This window comes from Sarcophilus harrisii, chromosome 5, assembly GCF_902635505.1.
Source record: "Sarcophilus harrisii chromosome 5, mSarHar1.11, whole genome shotgun sequence".
Lineage (NCBI taxonomy): Eukaryota > Metazoa > Chordata > Mammalia > Dasyuromorphia > Dasyuridae > Sarcophilus > Sarcophilus harrisii.
Window position 1 is genome coordinate 35028710 of NC_045430.1, and position 24170 is coordinate 35052879.

Consider the following 24170-nt stretch of genomic DNA (forward strand, 5'->3'; position numbering starts at 1 on the left):
GATTTACAAGTATATTCTATCAAGCATTTAAAAAACAATTAATTTTAACACTATGATTTATTTGGGAAAATAGGTAAGAAGGGGTTCTACCAAATTCCTTTTATGACACAAATATGCTGCTGATATCTAAACCAGGAAAGGCCAAAACAGAGAAATAAAATTATAGACAAAATTCCCTAATGATTATTTATGCAAAAGTTTTAAATGAAATATTTGCAAAGAGATTTCAACAATTTATCACAAGGATCATACACTATGATGAGGGAAAATTTATACCAGGAATGCAGGGCTGGTTTAATATTAAGAAAACTATCAGCATAATTGACCATATCAATAGCAAAACTAACAAAAATCATATTATATGAGAAAAAGCTTTTGACAAAATACATCACCCCTGTCTAATAAAGAATCCTAGAAAGCATAAAAATGCATAGTTTTCCTTAAAATGATAAGCAGTATCTATGTAAAACCATCAACAAGCATTATATGTAATGGGGATTAACTAGAAGCATTCCCAATCAGAACAGGATACAAGAAGGATACCTATTATCAACGGTCTTAATCAATATAATACTAGAAATGTCCACTTTAGCAATGAGAGAAGAAATAGAAATTGAAGGAATTTGACTAGGTAATGAGGAAACAACACTTTCACTCTTTGCAAATGATATGATGTTATGCTTAGAGAATCCTAGAGAATCAAATAAAATATTACTTGAAACATTTAACAACTTTAACAAATTTGCAGGATATAAAATAAAAACCACATAAATCATCAACATTTCTATACATTACTAACAAAGTCCAGCAGCAAGAGATAGAAAGAAAAATTCCATTAAAAATAACTAAAGAAAATATTTTGGAATCTACCTGCCAACACAAAACCAGGAATTATATGAATACAATTATAAAATACTTTTAACACAAGTAAAGTCAAATCTAAACAATTGGAAAAATAGCAATGTGTAGGCTGAGACAATAAAATAATAATTACAATTCCACATAAAGTAATTTGCAATCAAACCGCATAAAAAATTATATAGCTAGACAAAATAATAGAATTCATGTGTAAGAACAAAAGGTAAAAATCAGTTCCACTGGAGCAGTAATGAACTGAACCAGCTACGCCCAGCAAAAGAATTCTGGGAGATCACTAAAAACCATTACATTGAATTCCCAATCCCTATATTTTTGCCCATCTGCATTTTTGATTTCTTTCACAGGCTAATTGTACAATATTTCAGAGTCCGATTCTTTTTGTACAGCAAAATGATGGTTGGTCATGTGTACTTATTGTGTATCTAATTTATATTTTAATATATTTAACATGTACTGGTCATCCTGCCATCTGGGGGAGGGGGTGAGGAGAAGGAGGGGAAAAATTGGAACAAGAGGTTTGGCAATTGTCAATGCTGTAAAGTTACCCATACATATAACCTGTAAATAAAAGGCTATTAAAATAAATAAATAAATTCTATATGTAAAAAAAAAAAAGAACAGAAGGTAAAAAATATTGAAGGAATTAATGAAAAAATGCAAAGGAGGGTGGCCCAGTCAGACCAGATTTAAAACTGTATCATAAAATTTTAATCATCAAAACTATTTCATACTGGCTAAGAAATGGAGTGGTGAATCAGTGGAATAGGTTAGGTACACAAGACATGGTGGTAAATGACTATAGACATCTACTACTTGATAAATCCCAAAACTCTGGCTTCTGGGATAAAAGCTCACTATTTGACAAAAGAAGCTGAGAAAAATGGAAAATAGTATGGCAGAAATTAAGCATAGACTAACATCTCATACTGATGTGTGAGTCAAGATAAGGTCAAAATGAGTACAAAATTTAGACATAAAGGGTAATGCCATAAGCAAATTAGAAGAGCAAGGAATGGTACACCTATCAGATCTATGGAGAAGGAAAGATTATATGATCAAACAAGGGATAGTGAATATTATGAAATGCACAATGGATAATAAAATTTCAAAGGTTTTCCACAAACAAAGCCAATGCAACCAAGATTAGAAGTAAAGAGAAAGCTGAGAAACAATTTTTATAATCAGTATTTTTTATAAAGGTCTTATTTCTAAAGAGAACTGAATCAAATTTATAAAATACAAGTCATTCCCTAACTGACAAATGGTCTGAACACATGAACAGGTAATTTTTAAGTGAAGAAATTAAAATGTCTATATTCATGTGAAAATTCTCTAAATCATTATTGATCAGAGAAATACAAATTAAAACAGCTCTGAAGTACCACCTGATACCTATTACATGAAATAATATGACCGAAGAGGAAAATGATAGGTATTTGACAAGATGTGAAAAAATTGGAACACCAATACATTGGTGGAGTTGTGAATCAATCCACCCATTCTAGAGAACAATTTGGAATTATGCCCAAAGGACTGTCAAACTGTGCATGTCCTTTGATCCAGTGCTACCACTGCTAGGTCTATATCCCAAAGAGATCATAAAAAGGGAAAAAAGCACCCGCAAAAATGTACAAAAATATTTATAGTAGCTCTTTATGTAGTGGGAAAGAATTGGAAATTGTGGAGATATCCTTCAATTGGGCAGTGGCAGGGTAAGTTTTTATATATGAATGCAATGGAATATTATTGTTTTGTAAGAAATTATGAGATTTCAGAAAAAAAAATTTAAAAACTGGAAAGACAACACAGAGTGATGTGGAGTGAGGTGAGTAGAATGAGGAGAATATTGTGCACAGTAACAGCAACATTATGTGATGATCAACTATAACAGACTTAGCAATACGATGATCCAAGACAATTCAAAAGACTTGTGACAGAAAATGCTACAGCAATCCAGAGAAAGAACTATGATTCTGAATGCAGATCGAAGCACGCTGTTTTTACTTTTTTCCATGTTTTTTTTTTCCTTTTGTTCTGATTACAACATGACTAATGTGCAATATGTTTAACAAAACTATTCATGCATAACCTATGTCAAATTCCTTGCTGTCTAGGAGAGAGGGAAGGAAAAAAAGGAAGAAGAAAAAATGTGGAACTCACACTCTTAGAAAAACAATTTTTATATGTAATTGAAAAAAAAATACTATTAAGTGCAAAACACACACACATGCACATACACACACATACACAACAACAACAAAAAAAAAACTCAGAAAACAAAATAGCATGGTCTGTTCAAATACTTATGAGGGAACCCAAAGGGTGGAATGTAGCAGAATCTGGGGGAATTGTTTTTGAATGAAATTTACTCAGAGAGAATGTCTTCTCTATGCTTATTTCCTGAACAGATAGATTCCCCAAACCACTGAGCAAACAGAAGGACTTCCAAGTGAAATGATGCAAATAGCTTTGAATAGAATCCTTGGATTTCCAGATGACATTCATCAGGATATTTTATGGTATTTTCTAATACTGTATTGTGTGCTTTGGGGATGCATCCTAATGCCATAAAAGGTAGCCTCCAGCTAAGTATAAAGAAGAAAAAAAGATTTGTAATTAGAAAAACAATTTTCTTCCATTGAAGGATTTGAATTCTGGCTTTGCCTGTGGGTATCAAGATACTAAAAATTTTTGTCCTTGACAAGTGGAAAAGCCTCTGATCCTGATCCAGTGGAAAAGTCTTCTTGACCCAGAAATTAGGGTGAGTACAACAAAGAAATTTTGTTAAAAGAGTTAAAGTAGGATTTCAGCTAAGATGGGACAGATATTTAGAAAACAGCCTGTTTCTGTTCAAGGAAAATGTTTAGAGAGCATTGTTAAGGTTATGGAAAGCGAAAGTTTGATTATAGTTACAGTTGTTACCAATTGTAAAGAACGTGTGTCCTTGTTTCTCTCTAGAAAAAGAATTAGATCTAGATGAATGGAAATTAGTAGGAGAGGATCTTTGTCAATTCTATAATAAAAATGGACCTAACTCAATTTCCAAAGACATATTTAATACATATAATTTAATACAACTGGCTTTAGGGAATCTTATAAGTGTTAAAATAAGGAAAAAGAAGAAAGTGCCAACTAAACTAGGTGATAAGCAGGAAAAGTCAGATAAGGATGGAGTTAAGTACAATTCTGAGTGTGATACTTCACAGCAGGAGGAATTAGATCATTCCTCATCTCATGAGGTCCTTGACCTAAATTATCAGTTAGCTTTTCTGACAGTCCACCTCCTCCCCCCAAATCAATTCCTTTTAACATGAACCCATTTCATTAAGTGTTTGGGAGGAAGTAGCAATACTTGTTCTTTCAGAAATACAGAATGTTTAAAAAGCAATGTTTAATGTGTAATAAGAGATTGAGGCCAAGTTATAAAAGGATTTCAAATGTCATACAAGTTTGCATTCTATCCCAGATGTAAGAAGGATCCTCTGGAGTTTATTGAGTAAGAGAATTGCATGATCAGACTTGCATTTTAGGAAAATCACTTTGACACATGTATGGAAGAGAGATCTGAGAAAGGAGAGATTTTTTAAAAGGAGATTCTCAGTTTCAAGAATTTTGCTACAACAAGAGGTACTACTATGAAAAATTTTGTTTATATGGATCTAGTCCCAGAGTATGCTGACAAACATTTAACAACAAAATTTCAGGGAGGAAAATATACATATGACAAACTTTTTAAATTTAATCTGCATTATTAACATTTTGTCCAACACTTTCTTAAGTCTAGACAATCAATAAAATAACAAATCGAGTGTCAGTTTCTAAGGTTTTCTGATTTCCAATACAATAAAAACTTAACTTTTGTTTTAGTTGGCGTTAGCTTCTGTGTTTTATTGTGATATTGCTAAGGGAAAAAGAATGCACAATTTAGTGACATTTGGGATATAGTTCCAAATACCTCCCCAGAATGGCTAGTACAATTCATAGATTTACCAAAAATCATTAGTGTTCTTGTCATCCCATATGTTCTCCAGCAATTGTCATTTTATTTCTTTCTCTCTTTCTTTCTTTCTTTTTTCCCCTTTCTTTCCTTTCTTTCTTCCTTCCTCATTATCAATCTAAGGACTGTGAGGTGACTATGTTATTTTAATTTGTATTTCTCTTATTAGTACTGAATTGGAGCATTTTTCACATTGTTGATAGCTTTCACCTTTCTTTTTTTTAAAAAACTATTGATATTTATACAGAACAACGACAAGAATATGTGATGATCAACTCTGACAGACATGGTTCTTTTCAACAATGAGATGATACAAGCCAGTTCCAATAGTCTTGTGATGTAGAGAATCATCTGCATCCAGAAAGAGGACTATGGGGACTGAATGTGGTCACAGCATATCATTTTCACCTTTTGCTGTTATTGTTTGCTTGCTTTTTTATTTCTCATTTTTTCTTGTTTGATCTGATTTTTTCTTGTGCATCATGATTAATGTGGAAATATGTATAGAAGAATTGTATATATTTAACATAGGTTATTTACTGTCTAGGGGAGGGGGATGAGGGAAGAGTGAGAGGGGGATGAGGGAAGAGTGGAAGAAAAATTTGGAACACAAGGTTTTGCAAAGATGAATGTTGAAAACTATCTTTGCATGCATTTTGAAATAAAAAGCTATTATTTTTTTAAAAAGAAAACTGTTCATATTCTTTGGTCACTTATGTATTTATTACTGGTTCATTATATATTTGAATTTCTTTTCTATATGTGACTCTTTTTTCTTAATTAAATATTTCTTTTCTAATTTTAGCTTCATTTATTTTGTTTGGCAAAAGCTTTTAAACTTTATGCAATAGTGCTCATTGTAGTGGCAATCAATTGAAAATTGAGTGGCTGCCCATCAATTGGGGAAAGGCTGAATAAGTTATGATATATGAATATAATGGAATATTATCGTTCTATAATATGAGCAGGCTGATTTCAGAAAAGCCTGAAAAGGCTTACATGAATTGATGCTGAGTGAAGTGAGCAGAACCAGATGAACATTGTACACAGTAATAGCAAGATTATGTGATGTTCAACTATAATAGATTTAGTTCTTCTCTGCAATGCAGTGATCCAAGATAATTCCAATAGATTTGGAATGGAAAATGTCTTCTACATTCAGAAAGAGAATTTTGAAGACTGATTGTGGATCAAAGAATAGTATTTTTCCTTTTTCTTTCTAGTCTTTTTTTGGGGGGAGGAGGTGTGATTTTTCTTTTACAACATGATAAATATAGAAATTTTTTTAAAAATATGTAATCTATATTAAATTGCTTGGAAAGGGAGGAGGTAAGAGAGAGAGGGAGAAAAAAACAAGAATTGCAAAAATCTTACAAAAATGAATGTTGAAAACTATCTTTACATAAAAAAGTCTATTGAGAAAAAAATAAACTTTTTGCAATTAGTTCATTTAATCTCCTGTGATATTGGCTTATTCCTTGTTTAATCAAGAATTTAGCATTTTACATAATACAATCATTTTTACAACCTTTGTTTCACCGTTCTTGTTCACAACAACCTTTGAGATCAGTGCTACTGCTGTCCCCATTTTATAGTTCAGAAAATTGAGAGAAAACCTTAGCCTGGGATCATGCAGCTAGTAAGTATTTGAGACTGAATTTGAATTCAAGTCTTTCTCATTTCAGGCCCAGCAGTAAATCTACTGAACTGTTTAAGATTTCTCCTTCATTATTCTTCTAATTGGATTTTGTTGTGATCTTTTATATTCTAGTTATTTATCCATTTGAAATATATTGTAATCTGTAATATGAGTCTTCATCTAAACCTAATTTCTTCAAGATTGATTTCCACTTTTCACAACAGTTTTTATTAAATAGTGAGTTCCTTCAGTAGTAGTTAGGCCTCTTCATGTTTATTGAACATGATATGCTATCTTCATTTTCTTCTTATATCTCATGATCTTTATCTGTTCTCTTTATACTGAGGTATTATCATTTATGTTGAGTAAATCAGAATACTTGGCTCATGCAAATTTCCTATTTTGGAGAAGCTAGAGATTCTGTGATCTTGGAGCATATGTGGACATTCTGGAATTGATTCTTAATCAACTGATCATATGGTAAGAAGGATTTTTTTTGAGTGGCTACAGAAAATAACCTAAGGACACATTTAAAAGATTTTAGTCAGTTTTAGCCCTACCCTTTGGCTGTTCTCTCTTGTCTTGGTTAATTTTCTGATAGCAAGATAGTATAGTAAGACTATAGAAGTCTTTTTTTATACAACTTTTTATTCTACAATTAACCTTTTTCCCCTTTATGATATGTGAGTCCATGAAAAGAAACCTTGATATTTTTTTCTCGTCATTTGTTCTTTCTCTTTTATGAAAATTGAGATTTGTCTGCAGACTCTTACTTTCTGAGTTTCAAAGAGTCAGGATTCAGCAACCTAAGTTTATGGCAGATTTCTTAGCAATCTCCTCATTGTTTTTCCAAGGAGCATGGAATAACCTTTTAGAATTATTATTATTTTTTTTATTTAATAGCCTTTTATTTACGGGTTATATGTATGGGTAACTTTACAGCATTGACAATTGCCAAACCTCTTGTTCCAATTTTTCCCCTCTTACCCCCCACCCCCTCCCCCAGATGGCAGAATGACCAGTAGATGTTAAATATATTAAAATATAAATTAGATACACAATAAGTATACATGACCAAACCGTTATTTTGCTGTACAAAAAGAATCAGACTCTTTTAGAATTATTTTAGGAATCCAACCCAGTGCTTATATCCCAAAGAGATTATAAAGAAGGGAAAGGGAGCTGTATGTGCACGAATGTTTGTGGCAGCCCTTTTTGTAGTGGCTAGAAACTGGAAACTGAATGGATGTCCATCAGTTGGAGAATGGCTGAATAACTTGTGGTATATGAATATTATGGAATATTACTGTTCTGTAAGAAATGACCAACAGGGTGATTTCAGAAAGGCCTGGAGAGACTTACACGAACTGATGCTGAGTGAAATGATCAGGACCAGGAGATCATTATATACTTCAACAACAATACTATATGATGACCAGTTCTGATGGATCTGGCCATCCTCAGCAACGAGATCAACCAAATCATTTCCAATGGAGCAGTAATGAACTGAACCAGCTACGCCCAGAGAAAGAACTCTGGGAGATGACTAAGAACCATTACATTGAATTCCCAATCCCTATATTTATGCCCACCTGCATTTTTGATTTCCTTCACAAGCTAATTGTACAATATTTCAGAGTCTGATTCTTTTTGTACAGCAAAATAACGGTTTGGTCATGTATACTTATTGTGTATCTAATTTATATTTTAATATATTTAACATCTACTGGTCATCCTGCCATCTGGGGGGGGGGGTGGGGTGAGGTAAGAGGTGAAAAATTGGAACAAGAGGTTTGGCAATTGTTAATGCTGTAAAGTTACCCATGCATATAACCTGTAAATAAAAGGCTATTAAATAAATAAAAAAAGGAATCCATCCCAGTGTTTAGATAAAATGAAGATCAATCAAATAATCATATTATATCTGGATATGAATATGTTGATATCAATGGTATATGAAAAGTTTCCCAAGGATGAACTTATTCTTACCAAAAACTAAGATAGGAATATGCCTTCATGGGAAGCTACATGGCTTAAGTGATAGGGTGCTGGGTCTGGATTCAGGAATCCATAATCTTCCTGAATTTAAATTTGGCATTAGATGCTGATTAGTTGTGTGAAATTGGACTAGTCACTTAACCCTGTTCACCACATCTTTAAAATTATCTGTAAAATAAGTTAGAGAAAGAAATAGCAAACCACTCCAGTATCTTTGCTAAGAAAGAAAACCCCAGATATGATCATAAATAATCTTGATAGGACCTTAATGAACATTGTCTCCAGGGCTTTGGGGGAAAATGTTTGCTATTGTCCTATTTTAAAGTAGATATTTCTTTGTAAAAAAAATTAAAAATTGATTTGCAGTGATTATCTAATTATCTGAAGCACCAGGGCACTAATCAAAACTAGCAATGAGAACCCAGAATCTGGGGGGACTTTTGCCAATAACTATAGGATACAAATACACAAATATCTCTAAGTAGTCCTAGAGTCATGAGGGAGAGTTATCAGGCTTTATTCTTGGAAAGTGAAATATACTATATACTGATTGTCTTTTTTTAAGTATTATTAAGTACTTTTGATGATTAATGCTTTCTAGTATAATTTTGGGAAGTTTAAATTTATTTTGTTTAATAGCTTTTCATTTTCAAAATATATATAAAAGTAGCTTTTAACATTCACCCTTGAAAAACCTTGTCTTTCAAATTTTTTCCCTCCCTTCCTCCTATATCCTCCTCTAGACAGCAAGCAATCCAATATATATTAAGCATGTGTAATATTTCTATATTATATATATATATATTTCTGCATTTATCATGCTGCACAAGAAAAATCATATCAAAAAGGAAAAATGAGAAAAAAGAGAAAAAAAGGAGAAACAATAACAAAAAATGAGTAAACAACAACAAAAAAGGTGAAAATACAAAAAAGGTGATCCACATTCAGTCCTGACAGGCCTCTTTCAAGATGCAAATGGATCTCTTCTTTTATACCTTACCTCCCTTATTTCTCTTGACTTTATGTTTTTTCCTTTAAATTAGTAAAATAAAACTTGGTTAGTTTGGGATGGCATGAAATAGTTCATATATGAATAATTAATATAACTTCCATTATTTAGGTTTGTCACGTCTGTATTTTACAGTTGTAGTTATACAATTCCTATGTGCATCTTATAGATATACTTCCCCAAATTTTAAGCATTCTGTAATTACTTGGAATGGCTCTCTTATTGATGAGTTTTGCTAATAATATACAGAAATACAGTTGATATGTATGTTTATTTTATATCCTGCCAACTTACTGAAGTCAATAATTGTTTCCATTAATATTACTTTAACTGATAGGTATCTCTAAGAACATCATATAATTTGTAAAAAGTATCATTTTATTTCCTCTTGGGCTGATTTTTTTTTCTTTAATTACTTCTATAACCAGTATTCTTAGAACAATGTCTAGTAATTAATAATGCATGTCCTTGTTTTACCCCAATCCTTTAAGAAAGGTTAAAAAAAGAGAACAACTCTAATATTTTTCCATCACACAATGCTATCTCTTTGTCTAAGACACACATATGTATAAACACACACACACACATATATATATAAGCGCACACACATATATGTACTCATATACACATATTTTTAAGTACATACATACTTGTATATGTATATGTAAGTATGTGATATATACACATATATATGCACATATATAAAATTTAGAAAATGTCTATTTATTGCCATTACTTTTGATATTTTGAACAGAAATATTCTATTTTACCAAAAGTTTTCTTTCCCAACTATTAAGAAGTTTATTAATATAATTAAATTTATAGTTTTCCTAGCTAGGAAACAAATCTTGTAATCCTTGTATACATCCAGCATGATTAAAATGTATAACATCTTAAAATCTTGCCATTTTATTAAAAATTGTAGAATCAATATTCATTAGAGATATTGCTCTTTAGCAAAAATTCCTAACCTGATGTTCAAGGAACTTCATGAAGTCTGTGACAAGATTTAAGGGAATCCATGAACTTAGAGAGGAAAAGAAATCATCCTTTTTTTTCATTCACATCTAAATGAAGTTTATCTTTTCCTTCAGTTGAAGAAAGAAATCTATATGCTTTGTCAGACTACCAAATGTGTCCATGACACAGCAAAGATTAAAACCTTTGTGCTATAATTTTCTTTGTCTGCTTTGTCTCTTCCTGCTTTAGGCACTGAGACTCTATTAATTCAAAGAAGGAATTTGGCAATATCCCTTCTTTACCTATTTTTCCAAACCCATAATTATATTTGTCAATATTGTATTAAATTCATGGACTATCATCCTTCTCCTCACACCCACTCCTTTGAGAATATACTTAGAGCCATTCAACTTTTTTCCTCTGAATGTTAATCAAAGACTTGATTACTTGTGTTAATCTAAATATTTTATATGTTTTTAAATAATCATTCATTTGATGCATTATTAATTATGTTAAACTATAATTATGCAAAGTAGTTTTTATTAATGTAATTTAATTTGTTTTGAATTATCTATTTTCAATTTTTATATTGGTAACTTTGTCTTCTCAAATCAGATTTCCTAATAAATAAATAAAAATCTTTTTTTAGGTTTTTCCTTAAAAAAAAATCCGACTTATATTTTTATTTATTAATACAATTTTTTTCTTATTTAGAATATTTCTATTTTCACATTTAGATTTTTTAAAAATGTATTACTTTTCTAGTTTTTTATATTTGCATACCTAATTTATTATTCAGTTTATTGATGAAAATGTTTAAAGATATAAATTTTACCCTTGTGCCTTCTTTGTTTGTACTCCAAATGTTTTAGTATGCTATTCATTGTCACTTTCTTTCATAAAAGTATTTATTTTTTCATGTCTTACTTTTTACCCCACCAATTTTTCAAGATTTAGTTATTTAGTCTCCATTTAAGTTGGTAACCTTCTTCCAAAGCCACTTTATCATATTTTATTCTATTATAATCAGTAAATAGTATGTTTAATATTTTGTATTATTACATATATTTATAAAGTTACTAAGAGCTACAACATGGCCAACTTCTGTTAAAGTACCATGCACAACTGAGAAATACGTATTTTTTAAAATTTGCAAATTTTCTTAGATTTATTGTATAAGAGAGGTCTGAAAGTTTCACTATCTATTCCTCTCCATAATTTTAAATATTCATTTGAACATGGTATGTCAAGTATTAATTTTATTTTATTTTCTAAAATGCCTTTAATTATAATTAATTCTTTTTTTCAATTATGTCTATTTTTACTTTTGCCTTGCTAACACAGCTTTTTTGAGATCCCTGAAAAAATAATATTTTGTTCTAGACTTTCATTTTAACATCATGTTTCAAGTTCTGTTACAAGTTTCTTTCTTATAAGGTACATATTTTGAGGTTTCTGCTTTCTAATAAATTCTGCTATCTTTTTCTACTTTATCAGTGCATTTATTCTATTCACATTCAGAGTTAAGATTTTCATTTCCCACCCCCAATATCTTTTGATGCTATTTCTATTCTTTACACTAGTACCGTTCTTTATAAAGAATCAGATGATGATAAAAGAGAACACAATGTTATTAACCTTAGTGATCTGTAATTAATGCAATCTACTCATACTTCAGTCTCCCTTCTCCTTTCTTCTTTCCATACTCTAATCATTATTTCTTATACTTTCTTTCTTTTGAATACTCTCTTTACAATCCACCCTTTGAAGTTTGTTTAATTGGATACTATCCCTTCCTCACTCTCCTTCTAAAATTTTTTCTCACCCTTTTCATGCCACATTATAATTCTTTCTTGAGTTTAATATTTTTTATATTTTTTAATTTAATATTTTATCAAACTAAACCTCTTCATGTACACATGGCACACGTATATGTGGATATGGATGTTTACCCCTGCTTTGTTTAGTTTTGGTTAAGTGTGAGTTTGAATGATGCTTATTCCCTCTACCTTTTAGGAATTCTTCTACCCAAATATTTCAACTATGTGATATAGTAATTTATATTCCTTTCTTTAACATTTCACCTTTACTCTATTTCTTTTCTCTCCTTTTTCTTGCCTCTTCTAGGAATATCAAAATATCAAAATAAACAGATAGATAGATAGATAGATTCTCTGTTTTTTGAAGACATGAAGGTTTAAAAAAAATATTTTTTTCTTCATTCTCTCAACTAAGAATATAAATACTTCCTCATTTTAACTGCTTCCAAATATTCTAATGCTTATGCTTAAGTGACTATTAATTCTATTAAATTATTAAAACATGTTTGCAATTCAGAGTTTTTAATTCAATTCATACTTTTTCATCATAAATTCTTCAATATCCTCTACTCTACTAAAAGTGTTTCCCAATGTTTCTCACCCACGTAGGATTCAGTTTTCTTATTTTTAAGTCTTTATCTTTTGCTTTGTATAATATCACATGCTAACTTTTTTTTCCCTTTGTAGTAATAGTTTCTTCTATTCTTGTGTGATCCTGAGCAACTAGGTGGAACAGTGGATAGACTATGAGATTTAGAGTCAGAAAAACATAAGTAAGACTCTGGCCTCAGCTACATAGGGCAAACTGAGTACAACATTAAAGGAGAGGGAAGAAAGGAAACAACAATAGCAAAAATAATTTTAAAAAATAATAAAAAGAGAAATCAATAATATTTTGGGGGAGGGGGTTTCTTTTATTTATATCTTATTTAATTTACATTTATTTTTATTGTTGGAGAATAATAGTCATATGAAAGAAATTTAAAAAATTTTATAGCTTTTTATTTACAAGATATATGCATGGGTAATTTGTCAGCATTGACAATTGCAAAACCTTTTGTTCCAACTTTTCCCCTTCTTCCCCCCACCTCTTCCCTAGATAGCAGGTTGACCAATACATGTTAAATATGTTAGAATATAAGTTAAATACAATATATATATATATATATATATATATATATATACATGTCCATAAAGGAAATCAAAAATGCAGGTGGACAAAAATAGAGGTATTGGAAATTCTATGTAGTGGTTCATAGTCATCTCCTAGAGTTCTTTCGTTGGATGTAGCTGGTTCAATTCATTACTGCTCTATTAGAACTGATTTGGTTCATGTCATTATTGAAGAGGAAAACATCCATCAGAATTGGTCATCATATAGTGTTGTTGTTAAAGTATATAATGCTCATTTCACTCAGCATCAGATCATGTAAGTCTTTCCAGGCCTTTCTGAAATCATCCTGACAGTCATTTCTTACAGAACAATAATATTCCATAACATTCATATACCACAATTTATTCAGTCATTCTCCAATTGCTGGGCATCCCCTCAATTTCCAGTTTCTGGCCACTACAAACAGGGCTGCCACAAACATTCTTGCACATTCAGGTCCCTTTCCCTTTTTTAGTATTTCTTTGGGATATAAGCCCAGTAGGAACACTGCTGGATCAAAGGGTATGCACAGTTTGATAACTTTTTGAGCATAGTTCCAAATCGCTCTCCAGAATGGTTGGATATATTCACAACTCCACCAACAATGTATCAGTGTCCCAGTTTTCCCACATGCCCTCCAGCAGTCCGCATTATCTTTCCTTGTCATTGCAGCCAATCTGACAGGTATGTAGTGGTATCTAGGAGTTGTCTTAATTTGCATTTCTCTGATTAATAATGACTTGGAGCATCTTTTCATATGGCTAGAAATAGTTTTAATTTCTTTGTCTGAGAATTGTCTGTTCATATCCTTTGACCTTTTATCATTTGGAGAATGGCTTGATTTCTTATAAATTAGAGTCAATTCTCTATATATTTTGGAAATGACGCCTTTATCAGAACCTTTGACTGTAAAAATGTTTTCCCAGTTAGTTGCTTCCTTTCTAATCTTGTCTGCATTAGTTTTGTTTGTACAAAAACTTTTCAATTTGATATAATCAAAATTTTCTATTTTGTGATCAATAATGATCTCTAAGAAATTTAAATTAACCAGTGGGTGCACTTAATATTATTTTGAGCACCTTTTGATAAATGAGATTATTATTGATCCAGAGCTGTGGATTTTTCTTTTCTCCCTAAAAACAGCAAACCATAAAATTCTTCTTTTAAGATATTTTTAGCCAATAAACATTGGCTGAAAAATCTAGCTGAATTATTCAAATATTGAAAAATTTAATAGGCTGAAATATTGGCTGAATATCTACCAATAATATGCTAGATAGATAAATAAAAACCTACCCTCCCTTTAATGCAGGAGGAAATATATATGTAACTCAAACTTAACACACTACAAAATTTGCTGCTACTTTTCTGATATAGAAGATTGACAACGTTAAATAATAAAAGATATCTAATATGGAAGACTTCTTCAAAGTCATGTGGTCCATGCCAGAACTAAGTAGGAATATAGTGTACAATATCCCCCTAAAAATAAAGGGTAATCCAGTTTCAGATGGAAGATCCTTAGTGAAGGAGAATTCACTTCCTCCCAAAGCAGCCTCTTCTACTTTGGGGCAATTTGTTAAAAAAAGTTTTTGTATGTTTGTTTGTTTCTTTCTTTTTTCTTTTACTGAGGTAAACTCTTTCCTTCTATAACTTCATTCATGTTCCTAATTGTGTCCTCTGGGGTGAACCAGATCATCACTTACTCAACAAATATTTATTAAGGGTCAGCTCTATATTAATCACTGTGCCATGCAAAGGGATACAGATTTGAAAGTGAGACAGACTCTCAACTCTAAGAGTTGACATTCCATCTAAAAATGGAAAGACAATTACTTACCACATAAAAATCTTTAATATTTGAAGCATCTTTTAAGTCTCCTGTTTTCCAGGCCAAAAAATGCCCAGTTCCCTCCATTCATTCTTCTATGATACAGATCATTATTCTAAAAAGTAAGAATGCATATACTCCAAACCTTTCATTTTACAAATGAAAAAAATTAAGGTTTAGTCAAAGTAGCTTCTTCAAGATCATACTGGAAGTAATATCATTATCATTGTTGGTTATACGTACAAGTCTATTGACCATTTCCATGCATCCTTTCATTTCCTTTTAAAATTGATGTGAGAATGGGACAATTCAAGGCAATTCCAATAGATTTTGGATGGAAAATGCCATATGCATCCAAGGAGAGAACCATGGACACTGAATGTGGATCAAAGCACAGTATTTTCACCTTTTGTTATTGTTGTTGATTTATTTTTTTTCTTTCTTATGTGTTTTTTCCTTTTGACCTGATTTTTCTTGCATAACATGACAAATATGAAAATATGTTTAAAATAATTGTACATAGGGGCAGTTAGGTGACACAGTGAATACGGCACCAGCCCTGAAGTCAGGAGGACCTGAGTTCAAATTGGGCCTCAGACACTTAACATTCCTAGCTCCGTGACTTTGGGCAAGTCATTTAACCCCAATTGCCTCAGGGAAATAATTTGCACATATTTAATTTATATTATATTTTTTATTATTTTGTGGTGGGGGGAAGGTAAGGGAGAAAAGGTAAAAATTTTGGAATACAAAGTTTTACAAAAATAAATGTTGAAAACTATTTTTACATGCATTTGGAAAAATAAAATACTATTAAAAATAAAATAAAATAAATGTGAGATTTTCTGGACTTGTGATTTAATTACTCTAGGAAATTTCAGATATGGGAATTTCCTCTATCAATATGGATTAATAATTGCTCTGCAATTTATATTTCCAGAGAATTTCTTGGGGGCTCAGAGAGGTTGTTACTTGCCTAAAGTCAAACAATCAACATGTGTCAGATGTTGGACTCAAATCCAGATATCCCTTTAAAATATTTTACCACTAAGCATTATAGGAAAAAAAAACAAATGGGATTCAAGAATAATAAAGGGGAAAGTTTACAAGATTATAAAAACCTTCACAAGTAATTTTGGACCCACATGTAAATATATAGGGAATTAGTCCTAATCTTTCCTACTCGCCCCTCCCTTGCTTGCCTTCATGTCTTTTTCCAGATCCTTCTTTGGATTTAACTGTTCTAATCCTGTTTGGGCTGAGACCCAGCTCTAGCTCTGGGTTACCAGCCAAGGTAGTTTGGCAAAATGCCTCTAATAGCTTTTCTAGGATCTATTCTCCCAAATGAAATGCAGAATTGAGCACCTCCCTTTAAATCCTCCTTTACATCATTTTCTCTCTCCTTCAGCTCGTATCCTTGATACTTCAGTCCAATAAGTAATTTACAGCTGCTTTCCTGACCATTGTTCTCATTTGCTGTGTGCTCATTGAAATTCCTTGTCCCTTAGATAGTAAGATATATTCCCTTCTTGGTCTCCAAAAGTTCTCCACAAGTTTCAGGTTCCCTACCACAACTATAGATGTCCTCAGGTATACTTTTTTGGAACTCAATGACTCTAGACACTAGAAACTCTCTTGTGCCCTTGATCTCTCCTGTTTGAATTTGCTAAAGTAAATGTACTGGCAGAATGTAAGGGAAGGCTCTGTCCTTCCAACTTTCTACCTATTGTCCATACATGGACATATATGGACATATATGGAAGCCATGTTTCATAGAATGCTTGCTAACTAGGTGACCGACCCTTGGCAAGTCACTTTACTGTTTGTCTCAGTTTCCTCATGTGTAAAATGACCTGGAGAAGGAAATAATAAATAACGCCAGTGTATTTGCCAAGAAAATCTCAAATGTAATCACAAAAAGTTGATTAACAACAACAATAATTCTACACTTATTGAGCTATATAACTTTAAGCAAATCATTTAACTTCTTAAGTCATAGGATAACAGTTATAAGGCTTAAATGAGATAAAATATATAAAAATTTTTTTTTGAATTTCAAAAAGCTGTGAATAGTAGAGCTAAGTGAAATAATTAGAAGTCCTTCTCAATGTGAAACAAGGGTAATAAAGAGTGGTGGGGTAGGGAGAGGAGGGACAATTGCTTGAAAATAGCTACAATCCATTTTCTGTCTCTGTCATAGCTAAGCTAGTACCATATATCTTCCTCAAGTATGAGAATTCTTCCTGAGCAAATGAGTCATATCATATCTAAGTTGGTAACCATGCATCTCTTGAATATGAGAATATGTGGAAGGTAGTGGATTACCACTTACAAGACAACAGGCACAAGAACCATCCTTCAGATAGTCTAAAATAAGTTCCCAAACTTTGTCTGCTACTTACCCCATTCTATTAATATACCCATTGGTTAAATAATATGCATCATTGTACACAAAATATAAGAAGAATGGGCAAGGGAATCATTGATGTTCACTTTGTATTGGTTTTTAACTCATATTTAGTCTTCTAAATTTTTAATTTCTAATTCAAAATCTCAATACCCACCTCTCCTCTTCCCTATTTTTCTGCCTTATTCTTGATTATATTTTACAATATAGTGAATGGCTAATTCCTCCCTGGAAAAACCCATAATCCTTTATTTGACCTGTTAGGAAAGTTTGAAAGAATGAAACAAAGCAGACATGCTATATGTTCCCTATAAATTATAAAGGGGTGAAAAAGGCCAAACTATATTCTGATTTTCTGAGAAAGAAATTCTGTCAATGATCAGAGGGAAAGGGTATTCTTTTTTTTTTTTCTTTTTTAAATAGATAACTCTACTGGAAGCAAAGTTTTGACAAAGACAATTAGATTTTAGCAGGAATACTGCTTGAGCAGAAAGGGGTTAGCCCTTCCTTTCCAAGGACAGCAAAGCATGTCTCTGAAAGGTTGGCTGCTGACTCTATCTAAAACCTCTCAATCTGGGTCCCCCTGGCTCCCCGGCTCAAAGACAGGGTGAGATAGAGATGAAGACTACACAGGCTCCCTCCTATGGAGAGTTCAGCAATAGCACAATCAGAGTCTCCATTTTAATTTGGAAGGCAACAGAAAAAAAAAAAAAAAGGTGGACAGGATTATTTTTTCTATTTCATTTTTTAAATTAACAAGCACTTATTTTCTCTCCCTCCAAATTTAAAAGAAAAACTGCACTGATAACAAGTATAGACAAGCAAGCAAAATGAATTCCCACATTGATTGCCACTCAACTTTATTGTGAGCTTTAGATGCTTTATTTTAACATGATTTCTGGATGTTTTGACTTTTTAAAAATAAGAATCCTTTATTTTAAACTGTAACTCAAGGTTCATGAAAAATCTGATTTTGTTTCTCTTCCCCCTAACTCCCACCCATTTGGGGGAGGATTGCTGCATGTTTGTCTTTGTTGTGTTCCCACCCCCACCCCCAGTACCTAGAATTTTGTAGGTACTTCATAAATACTTGTTGAGTAAGTTATTGATTAAATACTGCTCAGCAAAATATATCTGATTTTTAATTTTTGCTTTTGTTTTGCAACTTTTATTTAGTATTGAAAGGATGAATTAATTAATTAAATGCTTACTTAAATACTGTACAAAGTGCTGAGAATGCAGATAAAAAAGTGAGACAGTTCTTTTCTCAAGTAACTCACATTCTAATTTAGGGACTAGCTATAGCAGGGGTTCAGCTCTGAATTCCTGGTATATTGACTAGCTCCATTCATCACATCATTGCTGCAGAATTCTTAACATGGTACATACAGTAGAAAGAGCAGTGAAATTTCAAGAAAAATAGATGACTCAAATCTTAACTCTGTTGATTAAAAGATATTTCTTTCTCTGAGCCTCTGTTTCCTGATCTATAAAATAATGAGGTTAGGATAAATCATCTTTAAGGAACCTTCTAGCTCTAAAGTTTTGATTAATTTAAATTAAAATGCTTATTCTTTTGTGACTGTATCTTTAATTTAATTGTGATAAGAAATGTCCAGTGAGAAAATTATTTTCCAGTACCTGGCCATCCTCAGCAAGGAGATCAACCAAATCATTTCCAATGGAGCAGTAAGGAACTGAACCAGCTACACCCAGAGAAAGAACTCTGGGTGATGACTAAAAACCATTACATTGAACTCCCAATCCCTGTATTTTTGCCCACCTGCATTTTTGATTTCCTTCACAAGCTAATTGTACAATATTTCAGAGTCTGATTCTTTTTGTACAGCAAAATAACAGTTTGGCCATGTATACTTATTGTGTATCTAATTTATATTTTAATATATTTAACATCTACTGGTCATCCTGCCATCTGGGGAAAGGGGTGGGGGGGGGTAAGAGGTGAAAAATTGGAACAAGAGGTTTGGCAATTGTTAATGCTGTAAAGTTACCCATGCATATAACGTGTAAATAAAAGGCTATTAAATAAATTTTAAAAAATGAAAAAAAAGAAAATTATTTTCCAATGTAGATTTATAGTTGCTCTGTAATTTATAATCTAATTTTCTTGAGCACTGAGACATACCCAGATGACAGATCATAAGTCAGAGGAAGGACTGGAAGGTAGGCCTATCATGCTTTCAAGCTGGTTGTTTTTATATTTCATCAGACTGAATCAAACACCTGACATAGAGAAGGTGTTTATACAATGTAGAATGAAGAGGGGAGGGTGGGAAATGGAAAGGAGAAGGAGTGGAGGAGAAAAGAAGAAGGAAAGGCAGGGAGAGAGAGAAAGAGAGAAAAACAGAGAAAAGAAGAAGAAGAAGAAGATAAAGGAGGAGGAGGGAGGAGGAGGAGGGAGGAGGAGGAGGAAGAGGAGGAGGAGGAGAAGAAGAAGAAGAAGAAGAAGAAGAAGAAGAAGAAGAAGAAGAAGAAGAAGAAGAAGAAGAAGAAGAAGAAGAAGAAGAAAGAAAAGAAAGAAGAAGAAGAAAAAGAAAAGAGGAATAGGAGAGGGAGAGGGTGAGGGAGAAAAATAAAGAAGGAAGGAAGGAAGGAAGGAAGGAAAGAAAGGAGGGAAGGAGAGAGGGAGGGAGGAAGGAAGGAAGGAAAGGAAAGAGAGAGGATGGAAAAGGAGGGAAAGAGAAAGGGAGGGAGGGAAGAGGAAGGGAAGAAGGGAAGGAGAGAGGGCAGGAGGAAGGGAAGGAGAGAAGGCAAAAGGGAGGGGAGGGAGGAAGGAAGAGAAACAAGTGAGGGAGGAAAAGAAAAAATATCTTTATAATCATTATTCTCTAATAGAAATTTAGCACCCCCTTCAATTACTTAAATACTTTATTCTGAGAAGGGATTGATCAGCTTCCCTAAACTGCCAAAAGGATCCATGACAACTTCATAAATTGAAAACCTCTTACAAAGACCTTAAAGCTTCATTTGGACTCCAATCTCAAAGCTTGACCTTTTTTAGACCAAAGTTATTTATATTCCATGAGCTAGGTGGTTCAGCGGATAGAAGACTGAGTTGGAATCAGGAAGATCCATTTTCCTGAGTTTAAATCTAATCTCAAAAACTTTGTAGCTGTATGATCCTGGGCAAGTCATTTAATCCCCTTTGCCTCGGTTTCCTCACTTGAAAAATGAGCTAGAGAAGGAAATGGCAGACCACTTCAGTTTCAGTGCCAAGAAAACCCCAAATGGGGTCATTAAGAGTCAGACACAACTATAAAAACAGCTAAACAACATTTATATTCTGACTAGTTTCTCTTCTCTCCTGAGAAGCCTTTCCAAGGATGACAGATGAGAGCCTTGGAGGCTCCATCCACCACGGGCAAGAGAGGCGACATCTGATAAAGTGCTGCCTGCCTTAGCTCCTTCCCCCCCACCTCCGAGATTACTTTTACACACTAACTCTGTCTGTGCAGCTACCTCTAAACTGAAGGTCCAGGGGCCCTCATGGCTAATGAATATGTTTTCACATAAACGAAACCCAGATGCAGCTTCCCACTCTTCCCCTGAGCAAATACGAATGAAACGTGCTATGCTTTTAAAATATAAAGATTCTATTTGTAAATAGAATCCTTATAAATGTAGTAAGTAAAGTAGGACCCCTGAAGACATGGATATTTTGTTTTAATACTGCCAAGAAATAGAAGGGGGAAATGAAGAAAGGGGAGGGGGGGAATCCCTTCCACAAATGCTTTAAACTTAAATATATTGTCTTTTCTTCACTCCACCCTCAGTAAATTTAAACAATATTTGCTTGTAACTAATGCAAAGACATAGGAGGGAAGGAAAAATTCCAAAGAGCAATGTGACTTTTACACCCTCTGACAAGACAGGAACTATGTAATTAGAAAGAAAATTCTTCCTGGCTCCTAGTTGGCGCTGATCTGCAAGCTCTTATGATCCTTTTTTTTCAGCAAGCTTCAGAATAGCTCCTGGTGCCACGTACCCATATGTGGTGCAACAATTAGACTTAACAGGGTGAGTTATGTTGGCTGATTACACTGGAACAGACCAAAACCATAAAAATCCAGCTCTCTGCATGCTGTTATCCAGCCCCCCTTCCTTTTTTAATATGAGTCTACGCTTTTAAAATCCTAACTGCCAAGTCCCTTCCATTCCCAAAGCACCCAGAATAGTTTTGGCAGTTTGGGCCTTTTCTTGGGGCCTGCCTTTGCAGACCACCTATCATTTACGCCAGCCGCTCTAACAGGAGGCTCTCTTGGCTCAGAGAGGGTGAGATAAACCCACAGTGAGGGAATCAGAGAACTAAGGAATGGGGGGAGGATCTGGATTATGAACAGAGATTCTGAGCTTGAAAGAATCTTAAAAGGTATCTAGTTCAGCCCTTCAGTTGTACCAATGAGAAACATGAAGCTCACTGGAGCTCAACGATATGCCCAAGGTCACACAACTATCAACTGGAAGAAGGAAGGAAGAAAAAAAGAAATTTTTTTTTAAATGTTGACTATGTGATAGATAGAGATCCTTCCAAATATTCTCATCTTATATTATTCCTGTCCATAAAGTCTCCATTTTGTTTGGTTTTCTCTGGTCTGGACCTAATTTCATCAATAAAGTTAGCTAGTATAATAGGTTGAATTCATAGAGTTCTTATTATGTGTCAAGCACTGTGCTAAGGAAAGGAAGGAAGAAAAGAAGAAAGTAAGGGAGGGAAAAAGGAAGGAAGGAAGGAAGGAAGGAAGGAAGGAAGGAAGGAAGGAAGGAAGAAAGTAAAGAAGGGAGGAAGGAAGGGAGGAAGGGAGGAAGGAAGGAAAGAAGGGAGGAAGGGAGGCAGGAAAGAAGGAAGGAAGAAACAAATATTTATCTAGTGTTTCTTATGAGCCAGACTAAGCACTTGATAATTATCTCATTTGTTCTTTACAATCCTTGGAAATAATGTTATTATTTCCTTTTTACAATTGAGGAAACTGAGGCAGAACAGAATTTATAATGTCCTACCCTAGGTCAAAAAGGCAGCAAACTAGAAGCCAAAAACAGATTTATTTTTAAAATTATTTTTTGTTTGTAAAAAGAAAAAGTGACTGGGAAACTAACTAGAAACAATGTCTCATCAGGTCTGAACTCCAGATACAATATCCTTCTACAATATGTCAAACTGCCTGTGAATAAATTAGCTTTTCTTTGGAAAAACAATAAAATAACTAACGTTTACAGATCATTCTAAAAAACAAAAAAGAAAAACAAGAACAAGATATGATTTCAGGTGAGGAGAGCAAGCATTTATGCACAGCCTACTGTGTACTAGACACTACGTTAACAATTTTTACAAATAAAATCTCATTTGAGACTCTCAACAAACCTATAAGGTAGATGCTGTTGTTATCTGCATTAAAGCTAAGGAAACTGAGGCAGAGATCAAATGATTTACCTAGAGTCTCACAACTAATAAGCATCTCAGGCTGGATTTAAACTTTTGTTTTTTGGTTGGTGCTGTTGTTTTTTTTTTTTGTTGTTGTTGTTGTTGTTTTTTACTCCAGATTCAATGCTCTATCCACTGCCTTCTAGCTACCTCTAAAAAATTAGTACGTTATCTATAATTTATGGTCTTAGAATTAAGTTAAATGACTTACTCAAGATCACACAGCTATCAAGAGGGGAAGAAATTTGGAATCTCTCAGTTGTACAGTTGTACTCTCAGAGTACAAATTGAACTCTACATTACATGCTACACCAAAATAAAGATTATAAGAAGAAAAAGATTTGGGGCACAATTCCCCAAATGTTCTATTAAAAGTTTAAGTCTCAAACCCGAGGTGGGGAGAGGGAATAAACAAATAAATGCATCTCTTTTCAGGAAATAGGAATCTTCTACCTGGTATTGACCTTTCTGTGAGCGGAAGACCATCTGGTCCTGGGAAATAGCCTTGCCAGAGCAAACCCCAGGCATTAAGGACTCCTAGCACCAGAAAGCTAACTTTCTCCTGCTCTATAACCTTAGGTCAGACTCCAATGGCTTCAGACCAGATGCATATGAAGGCTGTGTTCTTTTTACTCTCTTCTCAGCCCCACACCCCATCTCTTCCCCCACTGGAATGAAATGTCAAACTTAGAAATGCCTGTGGGAAAGAAAAGAGACTGAGGAGATAAAAATCACAAATTGTGCTTAGTAAGAGCATGATGCTGAGATACATGTGTTAGAGAGGGACAAAAGAATGTTCTTTAGCAGGCAAACTTCTTACAGGGAGAAAGGGTCCTTTAGGAGCATCAGGCAACATTGGGGGAAATACATGATGAGACACTGTTTCTAGTTAGTTTCTCAATCCCTTTTTCTTTTTACAAACAAAAATTCCCAGAAAATCCATTTTTTTCCCATTCTGTAAATATTTACTTAGCACTCACAGAGAACAGAGAACAAAAGATGAAACCTATCACCAGTCAAACATATGGAGCCAGATT